Source organism: Papaver somniferum, chromosome 8 (assembly GCF_003573695.1).
Source record: "Papaver somniferum cultivar HN1 chromosome 8, ASM357369v1, whole genome shotgun sequence".
Taxonomy (NCBI): domain Eukaryota; kingdom Viridiplantae; phylum Streptophyta; class Magnoliopsida; order Ranunculales; family Papaveraceae; genus Papaver; species Papaver somniferum.
Window position 1 is genome coordinate 167188590 of NC_039365.1, and position 12864 is coordinate 167201453.

The window sequence follows — 12864 nt, forward strand, 5'->3', positions numbered from 1 at the left end:
AAATTGAAATCAATTTCAAATGAATCCCTAGATTTATTTAGAAAGTCAAGAAAAATCAACAATACATAGAGTTCAACTAGTTGGGAACAAGTTTTAAGTTGATTCATACCTTCAGTTCACTAATCAAGATTCAAGAACAACGAATTGACGAAGGAAGAAGAGTCTCCGTGACTCTGTCTCTGAGAAGGAGAGAAGAAGAGGCCGAAGTGATAGGTGTGGGCTGCGAGTGCGATGCTTAGTTAGGGTTAGGTATTTTATTTTTTCAATCCAATGGCTGAGATTCATTCTAGGATAGAAAATCTAAGGGGTAGCATGCTAGGGAATATTGGGCGGGTTGGTGGGTCGGGTCGGGTGAAGGAAGTTCCTACCCGCAACCGACCCAACATACGGTGGGTTTTCACGTGCCTCACCCATAGTCGACCCATACCTAGGTGGGTCGGTTCGGGTACAGGTATTTTTCGACGGGTGTGGGTCGGGTCAGCGGGTCGAGTCGGTTATGTGCAGCCCTACTCACAGACCCAGAATCAAAAGTGAAGTAGTTCGCTCGGATGGAGATGACCCTCGCCTCGTCCTTATCACCCGGATCATTTGGCTTCCGTACTTCTTTTATCAAAAACATTGTAAACCCTAGCCATAATTCCTTTTGCAGATGATGATGAGGTAATGGAGGTAGACGATGTTCTTCTCGATCTGTATGTATCCATTTTCCAAATCTCCTTCTCTACCTATGGATTTTTGGATTTGATTTCATTCGATTGATTTGGATTTTAGTTGTACTTTCGCTTTGATGGTGTTCCAATTCTAAAAACGTGAAACTGTACTGATTTGATAAAGATGGAAATCAATGGAAAAATGAGGAGTTAGAACTACAAAGATTCTTAAACATAAACAGACTGAGAAAGCATGTTTGGTTATGCGACAATCTAAGGCATTGAAGATCTGTGCTAGTCATTTAGCTTTGGCGTTTTTTGTTTTTGAATTGATTAGGGTTTACTTGAGGTTTTGATTTGATCTGTTAGATTTGATTAAGGGGTTTTTTGTGATTTTGATTTGTAGTGTTACCAACAATTTATATTCAAGAGAAATCATGTCTATGGCACGCTACTGATTTCTCTGATGGTGAATTGAAAGAACAGTTCTTTTGTGTTCGATTTGCATCCACCGAGAGTAAGTATTTTCTTGACATTTTCATTGATTTTAATTTTATTACTGTATATTTTTGAAGAACGTTTTGCAGCATTAGGGTTGTCTTTGTTTTCTTGTTTGATTGCTCATGTTAATAGTCATAATAACTCAATGTGTCATTTGGCTTAGGACATATGTTGAGTTTTTTATTTGTGAGTTGAGACTTTCTAGTAGGATACAGTGATTCTTGTGCAGAGATCCTATTCTTTTTGATTTTTTAAAGATTCAGTTGAGATTATGTCTTGAGTTTAGATTATTATATAATGTAATGCTCTTTGGTTGGCTGAGTTAGTTTCAATGTTCTCTTGCGATGGCGTACCAATTCAATCTTAGTAGAAAAAAGCTAAGGGTGTACATGTTAATTCCGCTGTATGACTTAGTGATACCATTGGTTGCTTAACTGGTCGAGTCTCATAAGCATAATTGCAAAATAAAATTTGCAGAATTGTTGACATAAACTGGCTTCAAGTCTTGATGATTCTTAGATGGTCAAGCCAACATTTAATAAAAAAATTGCATTCTACTTTAAATTGTTTGCAATTAGTATGGTTAAAATGGATGCAAATTTAGTATTATTCCCCAGAAAGGTGCACATTCTAAGAGTTCCATTTTTGTAGATGTGAACATAACATTCTGGAGGCATGTATCTATGCATACCATCACATGAGCCAATTGTTACTGTTGCTAAAGCCATTGATATCTCTCTCCTTAGTATGTTGCTTATTTCGACTTTATAGTACTGGAATACTACCTAAATTGATGAATATTCTTGTACTGTCCTTTACAGTACCGGAATACTACCTAAGGTTGCTGCATCAAAGTTTGGGGTACTGGTACATTTTTTGGTGCCGGTGTATCTTATTTGCAAACAAAGCTAGATGCAGGAAGACATGATCATGCCTCCACTATCTCTTGTCTGCAGGTGAAGCTTTCTATAAATTTGATTCAATTTAATTACTAGGAATACGCGTATTCTAATGGTAGAGTATGAATAATATTTGAGATGAATTATGCAAGGTCAACCAATTTATACCCAAATACTTGTTATACTATTATGATTTTATCTGTCGTGTGACATTTGCTGAATGCATCAAGTGATGTACGTGGTGTACGTCCAAGTAGAATGGTTGTTTAATTTTTTTTCCTTGACTATTAGGCACCATATTATTCCACAATAATTTTTAGAGCAGGTTAATTTCACAAAGGAGTTCAATGTGGCTATTCATGTGCGCAGTTATACAGATCTGTACGATTCACAGATGAATTTCTGATCATGTATTCAGATTTTTTTTTGTCACCCTCTAGTTGGCATGATTCTACTAGGCAATCTACACAAGTTTTTCTTACTTGGACAATCCTCCTACGAGTCTATGACCCACATGGGAAGAGTATAAGTTTGTCTCCCTTTCTAGCTCGTCCCAGGATTGTTTCCACGTCTTCATTGTCTCTCTTAAAAAATGATTCTTCATGTTTTGGTTATATACCTTTAATGCTGTAACATTTTATAGCTTTGATGTTTGTTGGGGGTGTTTTTAAACTAACTTGGCATCTTCTTACACAGGATACTGGGATTACTCGACATCTCCCTTACGTATTGCTTTGTGAGGAACTGAAGGGAGCTGTTGCAAGTACTTTTGTTGCTTTTACCATGCCACCCAGCAATGCCGAATATAACTGCCTCTTAATGAAATGATGGATTCAAGTGGAATGTTATACAATGTATATGGAGTACTTTGGAGATGTTTCACTAGGTCATATGATTAGGCGTCCAAAAACTTCTTTAATCCTATAGGAGAAACCGAACTAGATAGAATGTTTCCGTTAAAAATTTTAAGTGTGATTTTGAGTTGTAAGTGCAAAATGAATTTATCCTTTTTTGGTTGTAAACTTGTAATGTGAAATTGAAGTATCTTTAAATGCAATGTATATCCGATTTCAGATTACGTTCCAGATTCCATTGATTCAGCTGATTCAGTTCAGATTCTATTTCAGATTCAGTTCCAAATGTAGCTTTGGCTGATTCAGTTTAAATACAAAATCAGCAAAATAGATAAATAATATTATCAATTAAATTCAATTATTTAATATCAATATTTTATATTAGAACACGAGATTTATGACAAAAACACACTATCATTTTAAATAACGAACCACTATTGTTATTCTTAATTACAAACTTTACTCGTCATTTTTAATGACAAACCAGATTCGTGATTTTAAATAACGGTTTTTATCCGTCATTTATAAAGAATTACACCAAATAAATAACGGGTCGAATAACAGATAAAAATCGTGATAAACGATGTTTTATGACAGATTTCATTCGTTATTTATAGCCCCTTCTGGACTAGTGAAAACCAGTTGCTACTCCCTTGACTATGAACACTAAAATCAGCAGAATGGGTACACAAAAATTTGAGGATCCAACTCTCTATCGCAGTGTCTGTGGAGCATTGAAGTATCTATATTTCACTCGCCCTGATATTGTTGTCGTAGCTAACAAACTGTGTCAGTTCATGCGAGACCCTTACATCGAGCATTGGGAGCTAATCAAACGCATACTCTGGTATCTCAAGCACACAATTCAACATGATTTGGTTTTGCGAAAATCTCAGATATCAGTCTTCATGCCTACTCTGACTCTGATTGGGCTGGGAGTCTCGATGATCGCAGATCCACCAGTGGATACTGCATCTATTTTGGCAATAATCTTGTATCTTGGAGTGCAAGGAAACAGAAAATTGTTTCCAAGTCAAGAACGGAAGTAGAATATAGAGGCATAGCCATAGAAACTTCTGAACTAATATGGCGTCAATCATTGTTAAAAGAACTTGGTGTTGAAGTAAGAGCTCCGTCAATCTGGTGTGACAACTTGGGGCTACATATCTCACAGCTAATCCAGTTTTTCATGCTCGTATGAAGCACACAGAAATTGATTATCACTTTGTGCATGAAAGAGTAGAAACGAGAAACTTCTAGTACGGTTCATCTCGACTAAAGATCAAATAGCTGACATCTTCACTAAGGGTTTGTCAGTACCAAGGTTTCTTTATCTCAGAAACAAGTTGAACATTCAACAACTCATGTACAACTTGAGAGAGGATGTTAAGGATACAACTATTATCACTCAATCAAAGCCGTAATTGTAGCTGTATCCTCCAATTCTACAACTGCCAGATTATGTAGACATTGTAACCTCTGTCAATTACGTAATTGAAACACGCAAAATATGCAATATCTTTTGTAATTAAAGTCCTATATGGCTCTATATAATGAATGAGGATCCACCGTATCAAGTGTGAAACATTTCACCAAATCTTCTTGTTCTATCTGTTTCTGTTTTTGAAAAATATAGTATAAGAAGAGTTTGATGTTCCCTAGCTATTGAATGGAATGGCAGGCGCATCGCGCGTGCATGCTATACGAGTGAAAAGAAAAGATTAACATAATTTAGAGAATCATTACTCTAATTAATCTGATTGATCTTTGATGTAATCATAGAAATAAGATCTTCATTATACTCTTTGTTATCTGGTCGATCCATGTTATGAAAGCCAGAACTAAGAAAAAGAAAACGGCCTTGGGCGCATTATAGACTCCATAAAGTTCCAGGAGGCATACTCAAGCGCCTCGGAGCGAAATCTGGCCGTTTCATAAACATTTCATCCTCTTTTAAGTATTGTAATGACTGAAAATCAAACACTCTGGATTGATAAATTTTATAGAGTTGAGTGTTGAGGCCAAGATTCTCCCACTCCATCCTTCATCATCCACACTTCGTACACAAATTTTTTGCAAGATCTAAAGCCCTTAAGACTTCCCAATGGTAAGAGGAAGGGTTTGTGTTTCGATGCAAACATAATTTTGCAAACCAATGAAGAGATTCATTATAGAACAGCCGTGGTACCGGTGCCTTTGCTTTACACACGTTAGGGATATTCCTTGCCATGCACTTGATCTCAATGGATATAAATGCATTTCACTAGTTTACTATGAGAAAAAAAAAAGCTTCCTCTAGCTCTCATAGAATTGAAACCAAAGAAACAATAAAAACACACAAATTAAAGAGAAGCGAAGAATAGGATATCTGTGACACTGCAGTCCCCTATCTTTCATGGTTCTTGGGTTTACACCAATATCCCATTTCAGACGATGATTATTACTTAAAAATGCATAACGAAACTTTAAACCTGATTCTAACTATGTAATACTGACCAACTGAAAGTAAGTGTGAAATGTCTTCATCGGCTCAGCAAGAACTTAACCTCACAATTTATTGGTCTTGGAAACATTAGTAACTGCTCTGTTGCTTTCTTCTGTGCCTCGTAGTTTCCGGAGAGGCATGGGGAAGCTACAATGGTCATCGTTTCAAGAATTCCAGAATACTTCAAAAAGAATCCTATCACAGCTAGCTCCCTTGGCGTCCCATTGAAATTGTTGAATTTGATTGACAGAAGGTGTACTAGCGAACACGCGGAACAGTTGTGATCAGGTGACCAACTGTCGTCATCTCCTTTGCAGCAGATTATGCCCTACAACAGCCAAAGCAAAAAAAAATCAGCTAATTAAGACACAGCAGCAAAAATAAGGAAACACCAAGTTTCAATGAGAGAATGGAATACCAATGCTTAAGAAAAAAAATTTATTGCATTGGAAGTAAGAGGTAGGTCACTTGCCTTGGCAAAGACAATCGATTCTAGATAAGGCGAAAGCTGGAGAAGCCTGAACAAAGTTCCATAGTCATGCAGTCGTACTCTGAACTAACTTCCAGATGGATCAAGTTCTTAAATGTAGGCAAATTGATTAAGAGGAAATTCACCTCACGCAGAACCTAATCATTAAGAAAAACAAAGTATACCAGTGCATAAGAGTCAGAAAAACCAAAGCACATTAAGATCGATCCTATACCAAAGACAATGCCTTGTTGATCAAATTTATGATAACAAATTAAATTCGTAAGAACATTTGAAGTATTTAAGCATACCTGAAAGGAGTTAATAGACATTTTGAGAAGCTTTACATGAGAAAGCTTTTCAAAAAGCTTTATCATCTTTTTGGCCCGGTGTTTCCCACAATAACTATATAAGCCAATATCCGCCTCAACTAATGACGGTAAGCTGTCAATCACAAAGCCCGCCGGTACGTCTACTCCGTAACTGATGGACTACAGATTTGGTGCATGAATCTTCACTTTAGAATGTTCAAAATAACATAAATTAATGTGCAAGTTCTTCAGTGCAAGATGTGCAATGCACAAAACTTCCTGGTTCAATCCACCACAGTGTATCAAACTCAACTCTTAAAGGATGGGGCAGTTAGAAAGTAGCTTTTCGATCGAGTTCCCGCTCTCAAAATCCATATATCTTAACCTCATAATCTTCAGCCTTGGAAAAGACACCTTGTTTGGAACATTAAGTTTTGTCCTGTCCAAGTCCAACAGTGTCAACGAGTCAGAGGTAAAAAATGATCGAGGAAACACAAACGATGTTGTAAATTCTATTGATAGACAAATGTGAGCACACAAACCACGAGGGGTCCGAACGCTCACAATCAATCATTATCATCTAAAGAGATTATGATGATGGTACCCTGGTGTTGATTCATTGGCTCAAAACCTTCGGGTTTATCATGGCCTCATCCAACAACTCCATGCGTGGCGTTTGTGCATGGGATATAAGTATTAAGGAAAACAAAACATATAAGTAAACATGCACGGAGCTAAATGAATGTAAAGTGCTGAAATGTAAATAAGACCAAGGTTTACGTGGTTCAGCACTAAGGCCTACATCCACGGAGTTTGTTGTTTTACTATGTTCTTCACGGTTACACGAATAGTTGAATGAATTTTGGGGTTTACATGTTTCTCTCCTCTAAGGGATTAACTTACCCTTACTATTTCTCTCTCTCTCTCTCCTTCCCTTCCTAATATTTTCGATCCCCCTTCCTCTTGGTGGAGATTGGGTATTTATAAGGTTAGAACGTGGGACCCATCTCTGATGACCGTTGGAACCTTATCTTCTTGTGTCCTTGCGTCTATCACGCGGAGGTCTGCGTTTGCCCCTTGATCCCGCAGAGGCATCCTCGGTCGTTCCACAGGTTGGTCGACACGTACACTGCTCAGAGTGTTTAATGTGGGTAGTTGAGGGGTCTGCTCGTGTCAGACAAGTGTCTTCTGCCCCTGTCAGTCCGTGTCAGCTAACTTTCTCTCCACCGTTGATCTTAGCTCCTCTTTTGGGGATGAGATAAAGTAACTCCTCGGGGTTTATTTGGTGTTTCGTGACGCATCATGTTTTGATGTTTTGGCCTGCATGCTTTCCACGTACCTTTTTATATGCACGTGTCTGATAGTGAGATATATGTGTACACAACAAAGTTCTTGAACTTTTCTCATTATAACAGTACTGATCCATTTCTTTACTCTAATTTTATCAAAATGGTGATCCCAACTGAGATAGAATTTCTGAATTTCACGCTTCTGTTGGAAACTTAATGCCACGTCCAGAAAACGCATGAACTGTTGGGTTTTCATGCGTATTTCTTCTTGAGAATTAGAAAAAGCTCGCCATTCACGAAAATAAAAAGTGGCGATAGAGTAGGACACACACTTCCATCTTTTAGATAAAATGCAAGTAGAAAGAGCACATTTCATCGGAAGCAAAGAAAGAATATGATGAATTAGTTCATCAGGCAAATTACTTATCTTATCCTCTCCCGCACTCACATTGCTGTTGTGCAATTTTTGGAGTTTCTTCTTGTGCAACATGATTGTCAATGATTTTTCCTGCAGAAAGAAAATGGGAGCCGAGCCGGTAAAGAAGAAGCTTTGCTCTAATATGCACTTTCAATAAAGTAACCCTTAATCTTTCATAAAAACATAAAAACAGAAGTTATAGAAGATGACCACTTATCCCTCCCTCCTTAGTATTGTACCCAAAACCTTAGGCAGCACCGCTGTTTCAATCCTTTCATGTGCATTTCAACCATGTCCCAATAAGGTGGAACTAATATTAGTCTTTGAGCCAGTTAACTACAAAAAGCTATGGCAAGCATTCCGTAAAGCTGGAAGTCTACAATAGTATAGGGAAAGGGTTGAAGCTATGGCAAGTATATTCAAGTTGTTAATGGTTGCAGATTAGAGTCGTTGCTATAAAGGTACTACGAGATATAGAAACAGTGAAATTATATCGATGCACTCATTTTTGTAAACCATAACAATGAATTAGTAAGAAACACATTACAGCACATATATAATTGTATCAGGAGCAGTAATATGCTTCATAGTTTCGCTCTTATATTTTCTAAGTTAAGTCTTTGTAGCACTCGTTTCAGTAATGTCAATAAAAGAAGCATATTGAATTACGACCATTTATACCCACCACTACCTCAGAAACAAATGGGCAAATCCTTTCAAGTTTAGGTTTTGTAGTCAAATAGGGCGCATGCGATCACTAGATCTGCAGATAGAGAAGACACTATGCTAGTCATTTCATCAAACGGTTTGCACTAGTTGTGTAACTTGTGTTCCCCTTATTCGAAGTTAGACAAAGAGTTCTTAAGAGTTTACCTTAAAAGAAAAGAACTCCTAGAATTTCCAGTAGAATCCAACGACCACCAATGTTCAGCGCAGTAAATCCAAGTTCAACGACGCCGCAACAAAAGTTTTCTGTTCACCTACAAAAACCTCAATATGAGATACTTGACTAAGTAAGATCGGATAATCGGAGTGATTACGCGCGTACCCTAGGTTTCCTTGTGTAGGTTGGTTTTTGTTAATACTTGTTGTACAAGTCTTTCAAACATGGTGAGAAAAATAACTTGTGGTGAATTTTCCAAAACAGTACATATCGGTCCCTCTTAAAAGTTCCAGGCTGAGCGTAAAATCGTAAATGCACAAGAATTTGAGATCTCATCTTATTAAAAACGGAATGAAAAGGAAGGCTATTGAGAAGATAAAATAGTTTATCATCAAACTAGATTTATTCTCTAGTATCTCAATATAAAAAGTCATTAAAAAAAGCCTTATTCGTAAAAGATAAAATAGTTTATCATCAGCCATTGACCATAACTCGAGAAAAGAAAACGCTTCCAGTTATATAGTCCAGTCCACCATATTATTCCACAGGTTCACCATTTCCAGATTGTGCATACCCAACCGTCCATATTTTTGGGCCAAACAAACTGGCCCGCATCAAGTAACAAAATGAGAAAAAGGAAAAGGGAAAGTAAGGATATATGATGAGTAGGGAAGAATAAGAATAAACCGACCCTTGTTGTGTCATGGGTTTCTTGCCACACTTTGCTTTCACTGTTTTTTAACGTGGAAAGTCTACATAGATATTAAGTAAGAAACCATTAAGTCGGTTTCACGAATCTTCTTTCCATCTTTCTTTCTCAAACCTTCCTCATGAAGATTCTGGTGGAGTTGTGATTAATATAAATACAATCCCATCTACTCATTTCATCAACTTAAGCTGTTTGTTTTGTGATTCTCGTGTCTAGGTGCTTGTGTAACTGATCAAGATGAGTGATCCCAAGTATGCTTACCCATACCCTGCTCAAGGTACAATCACTTCATCACTTCAATTACTTGTTTCTTATTACATAATTTCTTTGTAAATTATACAGATATCGGTTTTCTTGTGCTTCTCTTAATTTAGTGGAACTGGAGCTTCTCTCCCTCCCTCTCCCTCTCTCAATTTATGATTTGAATCAGAGGATTCAGTCTGTTCTATCTTCCCTTTGACACCTTTGAAATGTTCTGTGGAAAACAAAACCTACCTTTTTGATGAATACTGGTGGGCTCTTCTTCTTTAGAATCGCTTTTTCTTTTTCTTTTTTTTTTTTCAAGATACTGTTTGTTTGGATTATCTGTTGACAGGTTATTATCAAGGCCCCCTTGTAATGGCACCACCACAATATGCTGCTCCACCACCAAGAAGAGAACCTAGTTTTCTTGAAGGATGTCTTGCTGCTTTATGTTGTTGCTGTCTCATTGATGAATGTTGCTGTGATCCTTCCATAATTTTTATCAGCTAATTAGTGATCTTGGTCATTGTATCGTCTAGTTGAAGTGTTAGTGAATTTACTAAGAACCCTTTTCAGCTTTTTGATTGTTGTTTCTTGCATTGTGAACCTGTGATGGGTTGTTTTTTTTATTTTTGCTCGATAAAGAAAAGATATATTGAGAAGATTAGCAGCCAAAAATAGCAGCTAACCACCAAGCAAACATTCTGTGATAGGGGTTGATAACTTGATATCAAGTCTTAAAGAGTTGCTCCTTCATGATCTTTGGGTTGTATTTTATGTAGTTTCTTACGTAAAGCCATGTTTTGACAATGGAAATGAGAGCATCTCAAGTTTAAAAATCCGGGTTTAGTTAGTTGGCATGTATCACTGCCACTGGCCACCACTGAAGTATGCTCATTAAAAACAATTCTCCCATGGTTATGGAAAGTCTAATGATCTATGTAATAGAAGATATTTACCTTATTTACGGTCACAGGATATTCTCCTTAATTGACCAAAACCATAATAATATATATATGCCCATTATTCTCTCTAAAAGAGGTAAGGGGTGTTTTACCAAAACTCTGACATGGTATCAATAGCCAAAGATTGATCCTTCTTCTTCTTCTTCCCTAACAACTTCCATGGCGGGTGATAAAAAAACCCTACACCCGGCCTTCACAGTTACTAATATCAAAAACCTTATACCCATATTTTTAGACATCAAACAGGATGAGTACTCTTCATGGGTCTTTTTGTTCAAACTCCATCTTCAAGCACACAACCTAATGTTTCTTATAGATGCATCAACCCCGCCGTCGGATCTAGACGCTTCCACCGTCCTTCAACTGAACACCTCACCCATTTGCTGCTCGCTGGGCCTATCCATCTTACTCAACTGCTGGCCCAAGCACACCGTACTCAGCTCCTGCTCGCTGGGCTTCTCCACCGAGCGCCTATCCAACTGCTGGCCCAAGAACTCCTAACCATCATGTCCCATACTGGGGTTCGTACTCAACAGCACCAGGGCGTGGCCGTGGTCGCCAGAACCATGGGCGTGGGCGTGGCCGTGGCCGCCACACACTACCTGCCCGCACACATCAAGCTCTCCTCACTCCCACAACTGAATATCTACAACCAACGGATATTGCCGCAGCGTACAGCTCCATGAGTTTATACTCACCTGATGACAATTTCTATATGGATACCGGGGCCACATCACATCTCACTGCGGATTCAGGTACTTTAAATACTGTTTTTAATACTAGTAATATTCACTCCATCTTAGTTGGCAATGGTCACAGTATTCCAGTCACTGCCTCTGGTACCAAGCTCATAGATATTCCATCTCGCACCCTAAAGCTCAAAGATACTCTTGTTGCTCCCGACATAATCAAAAACTTGGTTTCTGTTCGTAAATTCACCACTGATAATCATGTGTCTGTTGAATTTGATCCGTCTGGTTTTTCTGTGAAGGATTTGAATTCGAGGAAGCTTCTCCTTCGATGTAACAGTTCCGGGGAGCTTTACCCTATTACTGCTTCTGCCGTATCACCTACAACATCGTCTCTGTCTCGTCCTATATCCCTTGCCGTGTGCTCTCATGATATTTGGCACAACCGTCTTGGCCACCCAGGGAAAGCTGTCTTAGATAATTTACGTGCAAACTCTTCCATTCAAATTAAGAAAAATCAGTCTACCAAACTTTGTCATTCATGTCAAGTTAGTAAACATGTTCGTCTGCCATTTTTTGAACCAAATTCTGTCACTTTTGCCCCTTTTGATATCATTCATAGCGACTTATGGACCTCACCATTGCATGTTGAAACTGGTTTTAATTACTATCTTATATTGTTAGACGACTTCACAAATTATCTATGGATCTATCCTCTCAAATTAAAATCCCAAGTTTATACCAAGTTCTTGGAATTTCATTCTTTCGTTAAAACTCAGTTTGAACGAGAAATCAAATCTTTTCAGTGTGACATGGGTCGTGAATTCGACAACTCTTCTTTTCATGATTTTGCTCACAAAAATGGGTTAGTTTTCCGTTTCTCATGCCCTCAAACCTCCCCTCAGAACGGAAAAGCTGAGCGAATGATTCGTTGTGTCAATGACATCACTCGCACGCTTATGTCTCATGCTTCGGTGCCTCCCAAATATTGGGCCGACTCCCTACATATGGCCGTCTACCTCCACAATATTCTTCCTTCCAAAATCCTAAATTTCTCTTCTCCTGTATCCATCCTCTATCAACGTCAACCAACATACTCTCATATACGTACTTTTGGTTGCCTATGCTATCCAAATTTGTCCGCCACTACTCCTCATAAGCTTTCTCCTCGTTCCACTAGGTGTGTTTTTCTTGGTTTTCCAACACATCACCGTGGCTATCGCTGTCTCGACTTAGCCACTCACAAAATCATCTTGTCTCGTCATGTGACGTTTGATGAACACGTTTTTCCATTCAAGGACAATGTGTCTATTCCATCAAACTGTCAAGACTCTTCTTCCGCACTGCCTTCCACTCTTCTTCCCATTCGCTTCCGCTACCCCACAGCTTCCTCTTCCGCTACACAGCAGCGCTCAACTGCTGCTCCACCACCTTCCACCACTGCACATGCACCTTCTCCTGCAGTGCAGCCCTACACACCTCCTCATCGTCGTTCTCCT

The 12864-nt window shown here is 38.4% G+C and overlaps 2 long non-coding RNA genes across 2 annotated transcripts; both read left to right on the forward strand.

The window, feature by feature from the left end:
• The first annotated feature begins 573 nt into the window (after positions 1-573).
• Positions 574-3123, forward strand: LOC113306611. Its single transcript, XR_003338734.1, has 4 exons — positions 574-692; positions 1057-1167; positions 1973-2107; positions 2747-3123. It is a non-coding gene; the product is annotated as an uncharacterized LOC113306611 (long non-coding RNA).
• Positions 3124-9590: 6467 nt separating this feature from the next.
• Positions 9591-10542, forward strand: LOC113301930. The gene is made up of 2 exons (XR_003336548.1): positions 9591-9745; positions 10064-10542. It is a non-coding gene; the product is annotated as an uncharacterized LOC113301930 (long non-coding RNA).
• Positions 10543-12864: the final 2322 nt, after the last annotated feature.